The following is a 21,788-nucleotide window of genomic DNA, read 5'->3' on the forward strand; positions in this document are numbered from 1 at the left end:
TTAAGGAAAACATACATAAAATAGATTCAGATTAAAAGTAACAACCCGGAATTGCCTCATCCTAAAGTAATTTCAAAAAATACCCCATTTGTTCCAAATTTATGCCTGAGATACCCCTTTAGTCAAGGCCCAATTCGCGTTTATCATTAATAACTGAGTAGTTTTGTGAATGAATGAAAAAAATCTTAGTGCTAACACACCAGTATATTCACATACTGCAATGGTATCATACATGATTTAAAAAGTATTACTGATTATATCAAAAAATCTTTAATGATACTATATCAGTATATGATGTATAACACCCATAATATTAAGGGCACATTTGTCATTAACTTTACAAAAAAAAAATATGTAAGGTTAATGGGCTGTAGCCCAAAACAGATGGCAGCAACGCTGCTACAATATAAAACAAAAATAGGGATTAAGAGAAAAGAAAAGTTTGCGCACAACTGGAAGAAAAAAAAAAAACAAGCTGCTGCCTCTGCTTTCCAGTAGACGAATGAAGAAGAGAAAAACAATAAAGTTAAAAGCTTTGATTCGACACTAAGGAGAGAAGCAGAAGAAGGTAAGTTTCCAAACTTAGTTGTAGCTTCGATTTGTTGATTCCATGGCTATAGAATTGAGGTGGAGAGCTTAAGAAAATAAAGATTAAAGAAATAAAGAAATTGTTAAATTCTTAGGATTCGATGTAAATATTTGTTCTAATGTTCATCTACGGCCTTGCCAAGATTCTTTCTCTAGGTAATTTACTTTAGGTGTTGAAATTTAGTGACAAGAGATGAGTAACTTGACAATAAAGATAGCTTTGGATTACCGAATTAGATGAATAAAATGGGTAAATTAGCCTAAATTATTAGGTTATTGTACTGATTAAACTACACAAGGCCTGGATATATATAATCCATCAACTTAGCCGGCAATAGAAAGTCTAAAAAGGATTGGGTACTCTAAATTTAGTATGAAATAGACTAAACAAAGGAAGTAACACGAGAATATTGTGATATGATTATAGATTGATTGAAGGAAGTCCTACGGATTGCTTGAAGTGACAAGCTTGGTAATTTGATACGAGTATTGTGAGTAGTAATCTTGGCACAACTTGCATTTTTATAATTCTCATGATTTATACAAAGTTTATAAAGCGAATGTGTTACCATATGGGACAAGTCTTTTACTTAATATGATATTGAAAGGGTTATGTGAGATGCTCTCACTTATATAAAACTTGTTTATTGTTAATTGAAATATGATTTACCATTATGGAAAGGATTTGCTGTTTACTTGAAAGTAAGTATCTTGATATATATTTTTATGGTTTATGTTTTATATGATGTGATTTGATAAGAACTTGAATGTCTTGTAATATTTGAAAAATGTTTCTACTAGTTATAAAGAAAAGTATAAGTGGGAGTAGACCTTGATGGATCCCGTAGCTAAAGGCGGGTTCGTTAGACCTGGTGCACCTTGTATTTACAGATTACCGATATTGCCCTCGCTAGTGGGAAGGTAGACAAGCATACTGTTACCGATATCCTTCGAGAAGGGATCCACTGATATGAATATTTGACTCCTTTATGAGGGGCCACACCGATTACATGATTCATTCTTGGAAACCTCCCAAATATAAGATTTGATATGAAAGTGTTTATTGGATTTATTACTATATGTTTACATTGATTTTGCTTACATGAGGCAAATAAGATTTGAGTATTTTCATCATTTTGCTCTGAAAAGGCATTTATTACATAATTTTGATTATCGTACTAGCATGTTTTCTAACTTGTCCCTTATTAAAATGGTTGTGGTTAAGTATTAGTACTCACTAAGATAGCGTCTCACCCCCCACTAAATGTTTTTACAGAGAATTCAGGTGGCATTGGAGAGGATTCCATTAACTAGAGAGCGCGAATTGATAGTATCTGGTGAGCCCCGCATTGCTTCGCGTGGCAAGAAGTTATTAAGTTGTTTTGGTTCCTTTTCTCTTAAAAACTCTTAGAGTCGTTCCATTTGTCCTTTCTCTAGTAGAGTCATGATTATTCATTCGTATTTGGAGATGAATTGGTATTACTACGTAGTGGTTGATGTATTGATGGATGTGGTGCCTTGTTTTAGTGTTGTTGTTAGTGTGGTTGATTTCTGAGACAGGAAAGAAAATTTAGGATAGGCCCAAAAATAGAAGAAACTTTGCCCGATTTTCTATAGAATTCTGGTAAGGCTTGCTTTGGGATTCTCCCTTTTAGCGTCGGTTACGATCCTAAATTGGGGCATGACAAAGTTGGTATCATAACTTAGGTTATTCTTGTGACTTATGGAGCACACGTTGTTAGTAGAATCTCAATTATGGTTATGTTGCCGGCCATTCCTATAATCGTGATTCTGCGAGGACGTGTGTTACGTTTAAGACAACTAGATGAATCTAACATCATTTGATTTGTTAACCAGATGACTCGAACTTGATTATCTAATGACAGAGCTACGACAAGTGTTCCTTAGACACCTAAAGTTACCTCGGCTAGGCAGCCAACTTCCTCGGCTAGGGGAAGGGGCGGATCACGCAGAATAGGTCGAGGTAGGGGTCGTAGTGCCACCACAGGAAATCGCACTACCACTACTAGAATTTCAAGAAAAGTCACTCTTGAAATGAGTGCTAGTGTACCTCCACCATTACATGAGAATGCTACTACTGAAGCACTCAACTCCATGTAGAGGGTCATCATGGGTTTGGTCGATAGAATGGACAGACAGGATAGGGTTGGTTAGGCACAACTTCAGGCACCTGATCAGACACAGGCACCACTTCAGGCTCTTGCATGGACTTACACTTTTGGAAATAAAGAAGTATCCTTGCAAGAGTTCTTGAAGTTGAAATCACCAAGGTTCACAGGTTCTGATAGTTCAGTTGATCCTCAAGATTTCCTAAATAGGACATTCAAGGCGTTACGGGCGCTAGGATATTCTAGTGAGAGAGCTGTGGGTCTTGTGACTTACTAACTTGAGGACATGGCTAATACATGGTATGAGATCGTATTGCTAGGTCGACCTGCTGGAGCAACACCACTAAAGTTGGATGAGTTCACTAAGTTACTCATGGATTCTTTTCTTCTTGACAGTCTGATGCAAAAATATGCAACTCAGGTTGAGAGGTTGGTACAGATTTCGGATATGGATGTGTCAACCTATAACACCAAATTCTGCAAACTGATTAGATATGTCCCTTACTTAGTACCCAATGAAGCAACTAGAGTTCAGAGGTTCATGAGTGGATTGGTTAGTCATTTATTCAATGAAGTAGCCCTAAATATGAGTACGTTGACCTACTCGGGTGTAGTTGAACTTGCTAGAAAGATTGAAAACAAGGGTCGTGAAAAGCGAGAAGCCTTTGATGCACGTAAGAAGGCCAAGATAGGGGTTTTTTTCGGCGGCAATCGTAGTACAAGTCACAAAACAGGTTATCAGAAAAGACAACAACAAGGCTCTCAGGAAGGAATTGATACAGTTTCACAGTCCACATACCGGCCAAATCATAAATAGGGTACTCAAGAACCACCATCATCACAAGGACATCGTAATTTTAGGAAATTGTATGCCACTGCTCCATCTTGTCCTACCTGTGGCAGATCACATGTAGCCTAGTGTCGTGTTTTAACATGAGGGTGTTTTCGGTCAGTTGGGGCATCATCTTAGAGATTGTCCTCTACCTCCGAAAAATTCCACCCAGACTCCTGCTCAGATAGCTGCGCCTACTCAGACTACTCGAAATGCTTCAGGAAATAGGGTTCAAGGTGCTGGAGATTGTGTTGCTGGAAATCAAGGATAGGGAAATGGTGGTAGAGGCCAGGCAAGAGTTTTTGCACTCACTAGACAGGATGCTCAGGCTTCAAATGCAGTAGTTACAGGTATTCTTTTCAGTTTGTTCATTTGATGCACATGCTTTGATTGATCCTGGATCTACCCACTCCTATGTGTCATCATACTTTGCTTTGAAGTTTGCTAGACAGTCGGAGATGTTGAATCATCCTTTACTTGTTGCTACTCCTGTAGGAGATTCTTTGTAAATCAAATATGTGTATCGTGATTGCCAAATTGGAGTTGAGGGTTAAAATACTCTAGCTAACCTAATTGTGCTTAATATGATTGACTTTGATGTGTTAGTGGGAATGGATTGGTTATCTTCTTTCCATGCTACAGTCGATTGCTATGCGAAGATAGTTAGGTTTGAGATACCCAATGAGCCTATTTTTGTATTTAATGGTTGTCAAGTCCTAGAGGTTAGTAAAATTATATCTCTTGTGAAGGCTCAGAGATTACTAAAGAAAGGTTGCATAGGTCTATTAGCTATGGTAAGGGACACCAAAGAAGAAAGATGGGTCTCTAAGAATGTGCATCGATTAGAGGCAGCTAAACAAGGTAACGATATGTAATAAGTATTCTTTACCTCGTATAGAGGACTTATTTGATCAATTGTAAGAAGCTGTCCACTTTTCAAAGATTGATCTTCGGTCTGGCTATCATCATCTCAGAATCAGGGAAGAAGATATTTCCAAGACTACATTCAGAACTCGATACGGGCACTATGAGTTTCTTGTGATGCCTTTCGGGTTAACCAATGCTCCAGCTGCATTCACGGACCTAATAAATAGGGTGTTCAGGTTGTTCCTAGACATGTTTGTAATAGTGTTTTATTGATGATATCCTGATATACTCCCGTAGCCAGAAAGAACAAGAGAATCATTTGAAGACCGTGTTACAGACCTTGCGAGAACATAAGCTTTATGCTAAGTTCTCAAAGTGCGAATTTTATCTAGACTCAGTAGCATTTCTGGGGCATGTTGTATCCAAAGAGGGAATCACAGTGGATTCTAAAAAGACAGAAGTTGTACAGAAATGGCCTAGACCTTCTTCGCCTATAGAGATTCACAGCTTTTTGGGTTTTGCATGTTACTATAGGTGTTTTGTGCAAAATTTCTCTAGAATAGCAGCCCCATTAACCAAGCTAACACAGAAAAAGGTGAATTTTTGCTGGACAGAAGAATATGAGCAGAGCTTCGAAAAACTCAAAACATGTTTGACAACAGCACCAATATTAGCCTTACCATCGGGTTCTGGAGGATTCACTGTATATTGTGATGCATCTAGAGTGGGATTAGGATGTGTTCTTATGCAAAATGGTCGTGTTATTGCTTATGCTTCAAGGCAGTTGAAGAAGCATGAGAAGAACTATCCTACACATGATTTGGAGATAGCCGTAGTGATATTTGCTCTTAATATTTTGATATATTATTTATACGTCGAGACTTGCGAGATATATACCTACCATAAGAGCTTAAAGTATATTTTTCAGCAGAAAGATCTAAACCTTTGACAACGTCGGTGGATGGAGCTACCTAAGGATTATGATTGTGTTATTTTATATCATCCTGGAAAGGCCAATGTTGTGGCTGATGCTTTGAACAGAAAATCTATGGGCAGTTTAGCACATATAGCTCTTAAAAAGAGATAGTTGGCAAAGGATATACAAAAACTTGAAGGCTCAGGTGTTAGAATCAGCGTGGGAAATTCAGGGACATTACTAGCATGTGTGCAAGCTAAATCTTCATTAGTAGAGCGCATTAAGGCTACTCAATATGAGGATGGGCAACTTTGCAGATATCGAGAGGTCATAGCTGATAAAAGTAAGAAGATGACTGTTGATAGTGATGGTATGCTTCGACTAGGAAATCAATTATGTGTACCAGACATGGGTAGGTTAAGACGAGTTATTCTCGAGGAAGCTCACAACTCCAGATACACTATACACCCTAATTCCACTAAAATGTATCACGACCTGAAGCAATTGTATTGGTGGAAAGGTTTGAAGAAAGATGTTGCTAACTTTGTTTCTAGCTGTTTGACTTGTCAAAAGATTAAAGTAGAGCATCAAAGACCCACAGGATTACTACAGGAGATCCAAATTCCAGAGTGGAAATGGAAAAGAGTTACTATGGATTTTGTGGTTGGTCCACCATGAACCCTTAGGGGTTATGAATCTGTATGGATGATTGTATACCGACTAACAAAATCAACACACTTCTTATCGATAAAGACTACTAGTGGAATGAGATATGCCCAGATCTTTATGAATGAAATTGTTCGACTTCACGGAGTTCTGATATCCATCATCTCTGATAGAAGGTCACAATTCACTTCACATTTTTAGAGATCTTTCCAAGAAGCATTAGGTACGAGAGTAGATCTTAGCACTACATTTCATCCACAGACAGAAGGACAGTCTGAACGCACCATACAAATCTTAGAGGATATGCTGAGAGCTTGCATCCTTGATTTTGGAGGTAGTTGGGATGCTTACTTGCCTTAGCTGAATTTGTCTATAATAATAACATTCAATCAAGCATTTAGATGGCACCATATGAAGCCTTATATGGTAGGCGATGTCGTTCTCCTATAGGGTGGTTTGAAGTTGGAGAGGCTAATGTGTTGGGACCTTACTTGGTACAGAAAGCTATGGCACCGACTGTTTCTATGTTAAGAAGATATGCGTATCATTTGGCATTTCCTCCTGATATGTCTTTCATCCATCCAGTATTCCATGTTTCTATGTTAAGAAGATATATATCGGACCCCTCTCACGTTCTTGAGGCACCGACTGTTCAGATTGATAAGAATTTAACGTATGAAGAGGAACCAATGGCTATTGTCGACAGACAAGTAAGAAGGTTAAGATCAAGAGAAATTGTGTCCGTAAAAGTCTTCTGGAGAAATCACACCGTTAAAAATGCTACTTGGGAATCAGAGAATGACATGCGAGTCAAGTATCCTCACTTGTTTTCTCCCACAGCTATACACTTATTTAAATTCGGGGACCAAATTTCTTAACGTGGGGAGAATGTAATACCCCTAATATTAACGGCACATTTGTTATTAGCTTTACCAAAAACAATATAAGGTGAATGGGCTAAAGCCCAAAACAGATAGAGGCAACACTGCTACAAATGCAAAACAAAAATAGGAATTAAGGGGAAAAAAAAGTTTGCGCACAACTGGAAGAAAAAAAAATACAAGTTGCTGACTCTGCTTTCCGGTAGACTAACGAAGAAGAGTAAAAAAAAAGTTAAAAGGTTAGATTCGAAACTAAGGAGAGAAGCAGAAGAAGGTAAGTTTCCAAACTTAGTTATAGCTTCGATTTATTGATTCCATGGCTATAGAATTGAGGTGGAGAGTTTAAGAAAATATAGATTAAAGAGATAGAGAAATTGTTAAATTCTCAAGATTCGATGTAAATATTTGTTCTAATGTTCATCTACGACCTTGCCAAGACTCTTACTCTAGGTAATTTACTTTAGGTGTTGAAATTTAGTGACAAGAGATGAGTAACTGGACAATAAAGATTGCTTTGGATTACCGATAGATGAATAAAATGGGTAAATTAGCATAAATTATGGGGTTATTGTACTGATTAAACTACTCAAGGCCTGGATATATATAATCCATCTACTTAGCAGGCAATAGAAAGTCTAAAAAGGATTGGGTACTCTAGATTTAGTATGAAATAGACTAAACAAAGGAAGTAACACGAGAATATTGTGATATGATTATAGATTGATTGAAGGAAGTCCTACGGATTGCTTGAAGTGACAAGCTTGGTAATTTGATACGAGTATTGTGAGTAGTAATCTTGGCACAACTTGCAGTTATATAATTCTCATGATTTATACAAAGTTTATAAAGCGAATGTGTTACCATATAGGACAAGTCTTTTACTTAATATGATATTGAAAGGGTTATGTGAGATGCTCTCACTTATATAAAACTTGTTTATTGTTAATTGAAATACGATTTACCACTATGGAAAGGGTTTGCTATTTACTTGAAAGAAAGTATCTTGATATATATTTTTATGGTTTAAGTTTTAAATAATGTGATTTGATACGAACTTGAATGTCTTGTAATATTTGAAAAATGCTTCTACTAGTTATAAAGAAAAGTATAAGTGGGAGTAGACCTTGATGGATCCCGTACCTAACGGTGGATTCGTTAGACCTGGTGCACCTTGTATTTACAGATTACCGATATAGCCCTCGCTAGTGAGAAGGTAGAACTAGCATACCGTTACCGATATCCTTCGAGAAGAGATCTACTGATATGAATATTTGACTCCTTTATGAGGGGCCACACCGATTACATGATTCATTCTTGGAAACCTCCAAAATATAAGATTTGATATGAAAGTGTTTATTGGATTTATTACTATATGTTTACATTGATTTTGCTTACATGAGGCAAATAAGATTTGAATATTGTCATCATTTTGATTCGAAAAGGCATTTATATTACATGATTTTGATTATCGTACTAGTATGTTTTCTGATTTTTCCTTATTAAAACGGTTATGGTCAAGTGTTATTACTCATTGAGCTAGTGTCTCACTCCCCACTAAATGTTTGTACAGAGAATTCAGGTGGCATTGTCGAGGATTCCATTAACTAGAGAGCGCAAATTTATAGTATCTAGTGAGCCCCGCATTGGTTCGCGTGGCAAGAAGATATTGAGTTATTTTGGTTCTTTTTCTTTTAAAAACTCTTAGAGTCGCTCCATTTGTCCTTTCTCTAGTAGAGTCATGATTATTCATTCGTATTATAGTCATGTGACTAGTGTTAAACTTATTTTTCGTATTTGGAGATGAATTGGTATTACTGCGTAGCGGTTGGTTTATTGATATATGTGGTGCCTTGTTTTAATGTTGTTGTTAGTTGTTGATTTCTGAGACAGGAAAAAATTTCAGGATAGGCCCAAAAACAAAAGAAACTTTGTCCGATTTTCTGTAGAATTCTGGTAAGGCTTGCTTTGGGATTCTCTCCCTTAGCGCCGGTCACGATCCTAAATTGGAGCGTGACATGATGGTATCATGGAAATGTTGCTGAAGGATTGAAGTAGACATCAATGATAGCATGACAATACATATATATATTGCGGTGGTATCATTACGAATTGAAGCAAGCTTTAATGATACCATGTTAGTATATATTGATATTGTGATGGTATCATGAAGGTCTCCTGCTTTGGAGAGAAGGAAGGAAAGTGGCGAGTTGCATGCTTTGGGGGAATGAATTATAAAGAGATATTTGTTTGTAATTTTTTTTTATGGGCATAAATTTAATTTTCTCAAAAATTAATTATATATGAAGAAAATCAGACCATTATAATAATATTGTTATTATAATAAAATTTGAATTTAATTAAAAAGAACATCAACTTATCTACAAGATGTTAGCCTTGGCACAAATTAAGATAAGTGTGCTGTGCCTTTGGTTCGCACAGGAGTGTTCCCTGTGCGCACACGAAAAACACACATGGCCACTTCTTCTTGCTCTCCCTATAATAAAATTACGTAGAATCTAGAAAAATGTTATTTAATATGGTGATTTTAAATATGTCACGTAAAATGTTAGACTTAAAGAGTTATTATCAAAAGAAATAAAAAATTATTTATTTTAAAACGAATCAAAAAAGAACGTAACACAAATAAATTGAAACAAATGGAGTATCTGATCTCTATACGGAAGAAAAAGATTGAGATCTAATCATATATATGGCCTTTCGAAGTAGCAAACCGACCATTTTCTCTTCTTGCTTGATGATAAGAACACACAGTAATTAGTAGTACTCTTTTTTTTTTCCCTTCATTGTTATGTGATTTGCTGTTTGGAATATTTGAAAAGCATTTATTCCAATATCCATCTAAAGTAAAGTCAATTTATCATCGAAAGAACAGTTTGGAGAATTATCTAGATTTCTCCTTAGGGCATGTTTGGTATGAAGGAATACGTTTTTCTAAAAACAAAATAAGTGATTTTAAATTAATTTTTTGGTTAGTTATTAATAAGTATCAGAAATATTATTTCACACATATAATTAGAAAATTACTATGATTATTGAGGTGGGTTGTGGGGTTGGGGGTGGGGATGGAAGTGGGGGTTTGAGGATGTAGGGTAGGAGTATTAAGGGTTGAGAAGTCAAGAAGACAATTAGCATGAAATGACATTTATGTGATCAGGCCTTCATAAAAGGTGGCACTTGATTTTTATAAATATAAATGTTTTTTTATCAATCAAATATGAAAAACTCAAAAAATGTTTCTAAGGGTGTATTTGGTATCAACGAAACAAATATTTTTTTAAAAAATAATAAGTGATTTAATTTCGTACTACGATATTTGATAAGCAAATAAAAATTGATATCTCAAAAATATTGTATATAATCTATTCAGACACTATAAAATTAGGATCAAGATTAGGGTCGTGGGGGAGGGATGGGGGTGGGCTTCTTTTTCTACTTGTACTAGGAAAATATTATGACTTCAAAGCAATTACAAGTGAAAAGCCTTTGTATCAGCAAATGATCAAGGAATAATTTGCATATATATCCACCGACTTTGCATTGTTCTTTTGGAATTGTGTAATCTTTTATTTTTTTCTGTTCATTATCCCACCACTTTAAACCTTATATATAAAACTTTCTACAAGTTCAATTTTTTCATAGCAAGTCAAGTGTCACGATCCAAACACGGTTATGATGACACTCATCTCAATCCATCGAGACTAGTCAGTTTAATACTCAACGGAAAGTAGATATGAAAGAAAAAGAAATGAATCAAAATTTAACTTAACTGAAAACACGTAAAACAAACTCAAACTTCTCCAAGATTGATTGTCAGGTGTACAAGCCACTAATACATTACCGAAGTATGAAAGAAAATACAGTCACAACGTCTTTGTCTCTAGAATAGAACTAAAAAATATTAAAAGAGCAAGAGGTGTCCGTTAGATGGATATAACAGCTACCTCAACACTCGAGATGATAGCCTCGGATGTGGTAGAAAACACTAAGAGATCAAGCAGGTTCGGGCTCACAACCTACACAAGTGTAGAAGCAAGGGGTGAGTACCAAACAACACGGTACTCAGTAAGTGGATAACTAAAATTAAGCAAAGCTCAATAGATACAAATACTCCTGTCATTCCAAACGAACCTCTTTAACTACAACCTGCATAAAACCAACCCAACTCTACACTCTATAAAATAATAATAATACAGTCTACGAATACTCATCAGTAGTCTCATCAAGTGAATCATATCAAGTCAAATTCAACATATACAGAGCAATAAGTGGTAAACATGAATTCACAAATATCAACAAAATGCCAGCAATGCAATGAGATGATGCATGTCTGTCCTATCAGTACAAATCTGCTGAATTACAGTTCGGAACCTATGGAGGACATTTCTGTCCACGTTATCTACCATAGAGCGTGTGACCCGTCCCCTCAATATACATATCCCGCCACGGAGCGTGTAGCCCGATCCCTTTGTTTTATAATACCTGTCATGGAGCATGTGGCTCGACTGTAATGACCCGTTAGGTCATTTTGAGAACGAGTCTTCTTTCCTTCATAAAAGACTCATTCCGTACATTTAAATTGTAAATTTTAGACTATTCGATAACTTCATTTAATTAATTGATGGGTGATTTTAAATAATTAATTTAATTGATAGGCTAAAGTGTTAATTTATTTAATACTTATACCACTTTTCTTATATTTAATAAATTAGGTTAGTAGGGTTTGTCATTTTAGTACATAATTAATTTAGAAAAGAAAAAGAAGGGAATAAATAATAATAATAATAATAATAATAATAATAATAATAATAAATTATATATATATACACAATCTGATGGCATTAAGCCATCAGATGTGCAGCGGCAAACAAGAAAACAAAAACCCGCAGAAATAAGAAAAAAAAAATACGGAGGAAGAAAGAAAAGAAAGGGGAAAAGAAAAATAAAGGAGAAGAGAAAAATAGGGATTTTCATTCCAAAGCGTCAAGGTAATTATTCTCATCCTTTTCATTAAATTTTCATGTGATTATGAATATATTTTTAGGGTATATTGGTGGAGAAACAATGTTGAAATAAGAAAATATGACCCTAGGGTTCTTCATATAAAATCTTGATTTGGGAGTCGAATAACGATCCGTTTTAGCTGAAATTTGACATGTGAGTTTATTTTATCATGAGTGAACATAATCGGAAAGAAAATTTCAGATTTGACTTCAATGACATAGAATGAGTTAGTTCCTGAATTTTGATATATTAAAATAGATAATTAAATATTAGGTATATTATATTTTATGAATTACATTAAATTTATAATATTGGGGAAATTAGAACCTAACCCTAGGCTTAAAATTTGGAAATATGAGAGTTGACATGTTATTTGACGTCAACATTAAGAACTTGATTATAGATTTGAGTAGGTTTTGGGTCTAGGCTAGACATATAATAATATGAGTGTTGTTAGTTTCAAAATCTTATTGTGGTTATTTATTTGACTAGATTACATTGATTTGGAGACCCAACGAAAAGGGAAGGCTCAAGTACCGGTGTAATTGCTTGATTAATTAAGGCAAGTGAATTTCTAAACCTCAGTTTAAGCTTATAGATGCTTGTATTTCCGTGTCATATATACTAGGGAGTAATGAGAATTGGACTGGGTTATTGACTGTATGATTGACCTTAAAAATGGAGATGAGGGATATAAAATGGTGATCTAATGACATATATTGGTGGAATTGATATGTTGTGATTTTGGACATGTAAAATGACTATGTTTATGTGAGATAGGAAAAATTATTGTTGTTGTCATATTATTATCGTGAATTATATGAACATGAATTGATTGCGTTGGTTTTGACATATTGTGTTAAGATTGAAAATGCTATGAAACAAAAGGGGTCGGGCCACACGCTCCGTGGCAAGATATATATGTTGAGGGGACGGGCCACACGCTCCGTGGCAGGTTACATGGACATATATGTTGAGGGGTCGGGCCACACGCTCCGTGGCAAGATATATATGTTTATTTTGCTCTGTTTATGGTGGCAGTGTTATGTGTTATTCATATGGGTTAACAATTATTGGATAAGATTTGAGAAATAACTCTATAGGCATTTGACTCGAGTGTGGTAATAAGTTTTTTTGTGGTTTCGAGTTTGGTAACTGGTATAATTAAATTTTAATGAAGTATACAATAAGATTAATGGAGAGGTGATCAATGATAGCTAAGATGCGTGAATTTATAAAGATCTTCAATGTATGAGCTAATATTGATAGATAATGGGATTGGGTTACATGGATGAAATTCGAAATTCAAGTTGTTCATTTTAAGTCTACATTATGGCGGTAGATTTCGTTAAAGTATAGATCGACAAGATGAAAATTGATCAATCACATGGGGTACTGAGCAGTTGAAAGAACTTGTGCAGGGTTTGAATTGTAGAGTTTATTGCTTTTGATCATTAAAAGGCCTAAGAAAGGGCTTCACTTAAAGTTTTGATTCAAAAGAATAAGATTGGTAAATGAGTTAGCAAAAGGAATAAGAGTCTAGTATATTAAATAGTTCAAGGTATTTGAAATTTGCTTCATGGAAAGCATCTAAGAAATGATAAGAAAATAAGACATCATGTGTAGATCTTTAGTTCAAAGTTGAAGATTGTACGAATTTTTGCCCTTGTGTTCAGTTATGACTATACAATGTCGATTGGTTTGACACAGACTTATGAGGGATGTAACAACGACTTTTCTTAAGGTTTGGTTTTGATTTGAATGACAAATAGTGAGGTATCGAAGATTATGTGATTTATGTAAGGTTAGACTCTCAAATTATGGTAGGTGACTTATGAATGCACTACGAGATGAGATATAGTTCTTCGTGGTTATTAAGGATATCAAATTGGATTGATACTACTCTGTTGATGGGTTATACGAACTATTGTGATGCGTTACATAGGCACTAGAGGGTAAATAGAGGCTATGTGCTCATAGTATGTAGAATTAATCAGGTGACCAAGAATTTCTCTAAGTTTTGGTATGGGGAACAAACTGGTTGATTGTGGATAGCAAAAAAATCAAAGTGATGGAGTCAGATGAATGAAAATGTTTGATATAAGTATTATGGGAGAAGTATCTTGTGTTATTTGATCTTGATTTCGTACATTCTTATATAACTACCTATTTTATTTCGGACATGATTTGAAGTATGATTCGCTCCTTATGCCCACAAGTGTTTCTACTTCGGTGGATGGATCTCTAGTGGTTGATCGGTGTACCGATTCTGCGAATTCTTTTGATAGGGTAGGATGCTTTTCCAAACTTGGCTATTTCAGTTATGATAGATTTGGTGTTGTAAGGGATTGTTGAATTATAATAGTGATTTTTCATGCATAATTCTTTTTATAAGAATTTGTAGAAGAGCTACCATGAATACTTATAGTTGTCCGACAGTCTTAAGGTTCAACTCTCGTCGGGGTCTCGTTCTGGCTATGTATGGTAGAATGTGGGCGGCCAATGAGTCTAGTGTTATCGCTCTTAAGGATTGTTTACAATCACAACTACTGATCTACCATATTCGATAGTGTTATTAGAAATTTTGTATGCTTGGGTGTATCGCTCGCTAAGAGGGTATTCAATCATTTCATTCTTTGGGTTAGATAAATCATATTCTCCAGTAATGAGTACCTAATATCTAAAGATCAGATTTGTATAGCTTAAGATCGTGGGAAGCTTTGATAGTGAGAATGGAATCTTGACAAAACCTGCGATGGTTTGCACATTATGAGTATATGGTGGTTGTTCAAGTTCACTTCTGGTTGTAGCCGATATTAATTTAGAACTTCATCGTAAGTATGTGAGAAAAGACTCGCCTTGGTGGTTGTGCTATGATTCAATAGGTTTCGATTCAAATGGAATTCATGGGTTAGTTTGTGTCTTGGTAATCACTCCTGATTAATAAATCTACCAAGGTTTGATTCAAAAATTCAGTTCTTAGTAGTTGATCTTGATGGAATGGTCTTAAGGAGGATCTCACTTGGAGGGATGAACACCGACTCTAGAATATAATAACTCAAGCTTTAGGTAACATCGGATATTCTTTCTTTTCCTTCTTTATGTTCGAGGACGAACATGATTTTTAGTGGTGGATAATGTAATGACCCGTTAGGTCATTTTGAGAACGAGTCTTCTTTCCTTCATAAAAGACTCATTCCGTACATTTAAATTGTAAATTTTAGACTATTCGATAACTTCATTTAATTAATTGATGGGTGATTTTAAATAATTAATTTAATTGATGGGCTAAAGTGTTAATTTATTTAATACTTATACCACTTTTCTTATATTTAATAAATTAGGTTAGTAGGGTTTGTCATTTTAGTACATAATTAATTTAGAAAAGAAAAAGAAGGGAATAAATAATAATAATAATAATAATAATAATAATAATAATAATAAATTATATATATATACACAATCTGATGGCATTAAGCCATCAGATGTGCAGCGGCAAACAAGAAAACAAAAACCCGCAGAAATAAGAAAAAAAAAATACGGAGGAAGAAAGAAAAGAAAGGGGAAAAGAAAAATAAAGGAGAAGAGAAAAATAGGGATTTTCATTCCAAAGCGTCAAGGTAATTATTCTCATCCTTTTCATTAAATTTTCATGTGATTATGAATATATTTTTAGGGTATATTGGTGGAGAAACAATGTTGAAATAAGAAAATATGACCCTAGGGTTCTTCATATAAAATCTTGATTTGGGAGTCGAATAACGATCCGTTTTAGCTGAAATTTGACATGTGAGTTTATTTTATCATGAGTGAACATAATCGGAAAGAAAATTTCAGATTTGACTTCAATGACATAGAATGAGTTAGTTCCTGAATTTTGATATATTAAAATAGATAATTAAATATTAGGTATATTATATTTTATGAATTACATTAAATTTATAATATTGGGGAAATTAGAACCTAACCCTAGGCTTAAAATTTGGAAATATGAGAGTTGACATGTTATTTGACGTCAACATTAAGAACTTGATTATAGATTTGAGTAGGTTTTGGGTCTAGGCTAGACATATAATAATATGAGTGTTGTTAGTTTCAAAATCTTATTGTGGTTATTTATTTGACTAGATTACATTGATTTGGAGACCCAACGAAAAGGGAAGGCTCAAGTACCGGTGTAATTGCTTGATTAATTAAGGCAAGTGAATTTCTAAACCTCAGTTTAAGCTTATAGATGCTTGTATTTCCGTGTCATATATACTAGGGAGTAATGAGAATTGGACTGGGTTATTGACTGTATGATTGACCTTAAAAATGGAGATGAGGGATATAAAATGGTGATCTAATGACATATATTGGTGGAATTGATATGTTGTGATTTTGGACATGTAAAATGACTATGTTTATGTGAGATAGGAAAAATTATTGTTGTTGTCATATTATTATCGTGAATTATATGAACATGAATTGATTGCGTTGGTTTTGACATATTGTGTTAAGATTGAAAATGCTATGAAACAAAAGGGGTCGGGCCACACGCTCCGTGGCAAGATATATATGTTGAGGGGACGGGCCACACGCTCCGTGGTAGGTATTATGAAACAAAAGGGGTTGGGCCACACGCTCCGTGGCAAGATATATATGTTGAGGGGACGGGCCACACGCTCCGTGGCAGGTTAGATGGACAGAAATGTCCCCCATGGGTTTCGGACTGTGATTCAGCGGATGTGTACCGATAGGACAGACATGCATCATTTTATTGCACTGCATTGCACCTTTCTGATATTTGTGACTTTGTGTTTACCCCCATATTGCTCTGTGTGCTGAACTTGACTTGGTATGATTCATTGACGAGACTATTGATGAATATTTGTGGACTGTATTACTGTTATTATTGTACAATTGTAGAGTTGGGCTGATTTTATGCAGGTTGTAGTTAAGGAGGTTCGGTTGGGAGGACAGGAGTACTTGTATCTATTAAGCTTTGCTTAGTTTTAGTTATCCACTTGCTGAGTACCGTGTTGTTTGGTACTCACCCCTTGCTTCCACACTTGTGTAGGTTGTGAGCCCAGACCTGCTTGATCTTATACTGTTTTCCACTACAGCCGAGGTTATCAATTTCGAGTGTTGAGGTAGCTGTTACATCCATCTAGCGGACACCTCTTACTCTTTTATTATGTTTTAGTCCTACTCTAGTGACAAAGACATTGTGACTATATTTTCTTTCGTACTTCGGTAATTTATTAGTGGCTTGTATACGTGACAACCAGTCTTGGGGGATTTTGGAGATTATTTATTTGTTTTTGACTAATTTAAACCTTATTTTATCTCAATTACTTCCGCATTTACTTTTCGTTGAGTTTTAGGCTGACTTGTCTCGGTGGGTTGAGATGAGTGCCATCACACCCGAATTTGGGTCGTGACATCGACCCCTTTGTTTCATATCATTTTCAGTCTCAGCACAGTATGTCAGAACCAATGCAATCAATTCATGTTCATATGATTCACGATAATAACATGACAACAAAAATAATTTTTTCTATCTCATATCAACATAGTCGTTTCATATGTCCAAAATAAATTCATAATCTCATCACATCAATTCCACCAATACATGTCATTAGATCGCCATTTTATACCCCTCATCTCCATTTTTTAGGTCAATCATACAGTCAATAATTCAGTCCAATTCTCATTACGCTCAGTGCACATAACAAGGAAATACAAGCATCTACAAGCTTAAACTGAGGTTTAAAAATTCACTTGCCTCAAATAATCAAGCAATTACTTCGGGATTTAAGCCTTCCCTTTTCGTTGGGCCTCCAAATAAGTATAATCTAATCAAATAAATAACCACAATAAGATTTCGAAACTAACAATACCCATATTACCATATGTCTAGCTTAGACCCAAAAATTCATGCAAATCTATAAACACGTTACTAATCTTGATGCCACTTAACATGTCAACTCCCATATTTTCTGAATTTTAAAACTAAGGTTAAACCTCAATTCCCCCAATAACATAAATCTAATTATGTTTGTATAATACACTATCCTATTATTTAATTACTTATCTCAATATATCAAAACTTGAATTATAATGTGATAAAAGATAAAAATAATTCAACTAGAAATGAAAACCCACCACCAGTAACCCTTGATGATGAACCACTGGTCAAAATTGACCTATACTATACCAATCCATCATAATATAATATCCCTTATAACTAACACATCATAGAACACTATCATTATACTTTGCACTACGTGTCATCATTATCTTACTGTGACTACAATGTGGTTTGCCCTATTCTAACAAGTTTTTTTTTTTTTTTTTTTTTATACAGAAACATGAATGCCTTAAGCCACTTTTCTCTATTAATGTTATTATACTGATAATATATGTATAGTAGTATCCTAAAAATTGAAAGAATTGGAGCTTTAATTAGCTCTTACATGAATAAGTGCTTCGTCCCCCTTTGCAGTTCATTCGACGCCGCAGATTGTTCTCATCTATTCTCCCTTCTCTTTCTTTTCTTCATTAATTAAGAATTAAAAGTGACAAATCCTATTAACTTATTTTAATAATTATGAAATAAGTGGTATAATATATTAACTAAATTATCAATTTAGTCCTTTAATTAAATTAGTTATCTAAAGTTACTCCTCAACTAAATAATCGTAGTTATCGAATAATCCAAATAATCCATTAAAAATTTATGAAAAGAATCTTTTATGAGAGGAGGAGAACTCGTTCTCGAAATGACCTAACGGGTCATTACATCAAGTCTCAAACGCTAACACATAATCTTTTATATCTCTACACAAACTCTCACAATTTCTATTCTTTCAATAAATATTAAGGTCATTTTTAGCCATCACCCATCTTTTGAGGTCTAAAAAATGGATGTGGTGATGAAGTTGGGAGCAGAAAGTCCAGTGGTGATTTTTAGCAAAAGCACTTGTTGGATATCATAGCATCGAAACCTTAATTCGAGTTTTGGAGCAAATCCTACGATTTACGAGCTCGATAAATTAGTTTCAAATGGAAAAGAAATGGAGAAGGCATTGGTTGAATTACTAGGGTGTAAATCAAGTGTGCCATCAGTGTTCATTGGAGAAAAGTTTGTTGGTGGTTCTAATGAGATTATGAGTCTTAATGTTAGAGGCAAGCTAGGGTGTAAAACAACTGCTTCTAAAGGCGAATGCTATTTGGATATAGAGATCATCAAGGGCGAAATCAAAATTTTTCACTAGGGATCGAATTCAATACATGTATATAAAAGTAAATACACGAATAAGCAGAATAAATATTGACATCAATTAATTACTAGCTAGCTAGTAAGTCTATATAATATTCGTCCCAAAGTATAGTTCATATTTAGTAGTCCTATCCAATATGCATCATAACAAAATGCAAGACACAGATTAAATTATATAGTACTTATTTTATTTTATTTATTTATTTATTAATGTACTTATGATAAAAGTATGCTTTTACAATGGTAATTAATTACTCCTTTTTTGATGCACCACCAAATGAACCATGCACATGTGTTGACAGATTGCATCTTGCTTGAAAGCAAATACTATCACATTGTACAATAACTGAGAGTTTAAGACAGTCAGAAATAAAAGTATGAAACTAAACTCTACGTTAAGGAGTTTATCTACCAAATGGTATAAATATAATTATTTAAATTACTATCGGGTTATCGGTTAACCCGTTAAGAAAAAACCTAAAACTGTGAAGAACCGATAACCCGATAATAAAAAAGTCAAAATCGTTATCAAAATCGCTAAATCAATAACTCACATTATTGATAAGCCAATAGTTGTTTTTTAGTTTGGGTTATCTGTTTTGGTTCGATTTTGAACAACCCTACTTTGTAGTAGCATAGCCACATACATTGATGGGTGTTCAATTGAACACTATTCATCAAATTACACTGTATATATAGAAAATTATACAAAGTATATAGGTCATAAATTTGTGCAATACATACTCTATTAATTTTTGAACACCTTTAATTTAAAGGGATTTTTTACTTCGCCATTGGACGGCATTTGCCTCTGTTGAAAGGGTCTCGTCATAATTTATTCCTCTGATTTGTGTGAATCCTATTGCCACTAACCTTACTTTATATCTCTCAATTTCTCCACTTAAATAAAATTTTACAGTATATTTTAAAATTCATAAACTAAAAATTCTAACTCCACCTATATTTACGGCGAGATCTCTTTTGGAACTTAGCTGTTCATTCTTTGGCACAAAAGGGAGGGAATAGAAAATTTTAGGAGCATAAAGGCATACAAGGACGCTAGGAATCGATCTCGTTAAACTTTAATATAAAATGACAAAATACTTCTTATCAAGTAGCATCAAATTTTATCAAAAAGAAGTTACATAGATCTGAATTATGTCCCTATCTATGTTCTAGCGGATTTCAACCATGTACAAAGAATATTATATGAACTTTAATTAGTTTTAAAAATAAAATCCATCAAATTTTAGATCTTCAATGGCCGTTTTCAATGGTACGTAATATGAGTTTTGTTGTACCACAAATTTCGTCGGAGTCAAAAATTTTACTTAGTGTATATATATATATATATATATATATATAGCTAGACACATAAAAAGTAAGGAGAGTCAACGCATATATATATATATATATATATATATATATATATATATAAAACTAAAATTTTAACCTACCTAAACATTATAATATTATGATGAAAGAGTGTCATTTCACAGGAATACAGTCTCATTTCCAAACCTAACCAAATTATTATGAAAAAATTATGCGAATAGACAAATATATACTAGTTAATTAACTAATATAGCTATAGTTTGAATTAATTACGGCTCGCGGCAAACATCTAACTGCAATTACAGTTTGAGTTTTGTATAATTCGCGCAATCATATAAATATGTTGTGCGCGATTATACAAATGTTGTGCACGAATACAATTTGAGTTTTGTATAATTCGCGTGATTTATAAAAATGATGTGCATGATTATACAAATATTGTGCGCGAATTGAATTGTATAGATAAATATACAAATACTACAAATTGTGTAGTGAATTATACAAACGTAGTGCATGAATTGTATAGTGAAATATACAAACACTATACAAAAATGTGAATTGTATAGCGAATTATACAAACATATACAAACAATGCGCAAATTATACAAACGTTGCTATAACTATAGCTATGAATTGTAATTAGCAATCTGTTGGGAAAAACGGACTAATACAAAAATATATATAGTCAAAATAGTAGAAATACAATGGGAAAAATAATGATGGAGTATAATTAAGATATTTTTGAGTGGCTATATGCGAAAATTTCTCAATTATTATTACATATAGTAGGTGTAAACGAAATTTTGAGGAAATGATAATGAAAATTAGGGTTCATCTTAAGTTTGAGAGATGATGTGTGACATCATTGTGAGAAAATGAAAATAAACCAATTAAATTACAATGGAGCAAGTTACTAAATACAGTACTAGAAAAAAGATCACCGCATATTAATAAAAAATTGTGTTATAAAACATGATTTTCCCACTCATATCTTAACGAATTAACCAACTCATTAGAAAAATGCATGGTATATTAGAAAACAAATTCTCACTGAATTAACAGTTGGAAACTTCCTAATTTTTTCATGTGAAACATTACTATTTTTCTTTTCTCATCTATTCAATCAAAATATTTGTGAAAATAGCCCGTGAACATTTTTTGGTGAGAAATTCTAGTGGGAAAATAGAAAAAAAAATTAATATTGATAATGGATAAAAGTAAAAGACCCAGCTACACATAAATATACAAGTGGGCTAAGGCCTCATTTGTTTTTATTAACATTTGGTCG

General features: G+C 34.0%; 1 long non-coding RNA gene across 2 annotated transcripts; it reads left to right on the plus strand.

Annotated features, from left to right (window-relative positions):
- Positions 1–418: 418 nt before the first annotated feature.
- LOC129880817 (uncharacterized) lies at positions 419–9,184 on the plus strand. Of its 2 annotated transcripts, none has more exons than XR_008765498.1 (3): positions 419–568; positions 1,865–3,899; positions 8,450–9,184. It is a non-coding gene; the product is annotated as an uncharacterized LOC129880817 (long non-coding RNA). The 2 variants fall into 2 exon arrangements; XR_008765499.1 differs by having other exon boundaries at positions 424–568; positions 1,865–1,925.
- Positions 9,185–21,788: the final 12,604 nt, after the last annotated feature.

This window comes from Solanum dulcamara, chromosome 2 (assembly GCF_947179165.1).
Source record: "Solanum dulcamara chromosome 2, daSolDulc1.2, whole genome shotgun sequence".
NCBI lineage: Eukaryota > Viridiplantae > Streptophyta > Magnoliopsida > Solanales > Solanaceae > Solanum > Solanum dulcamara.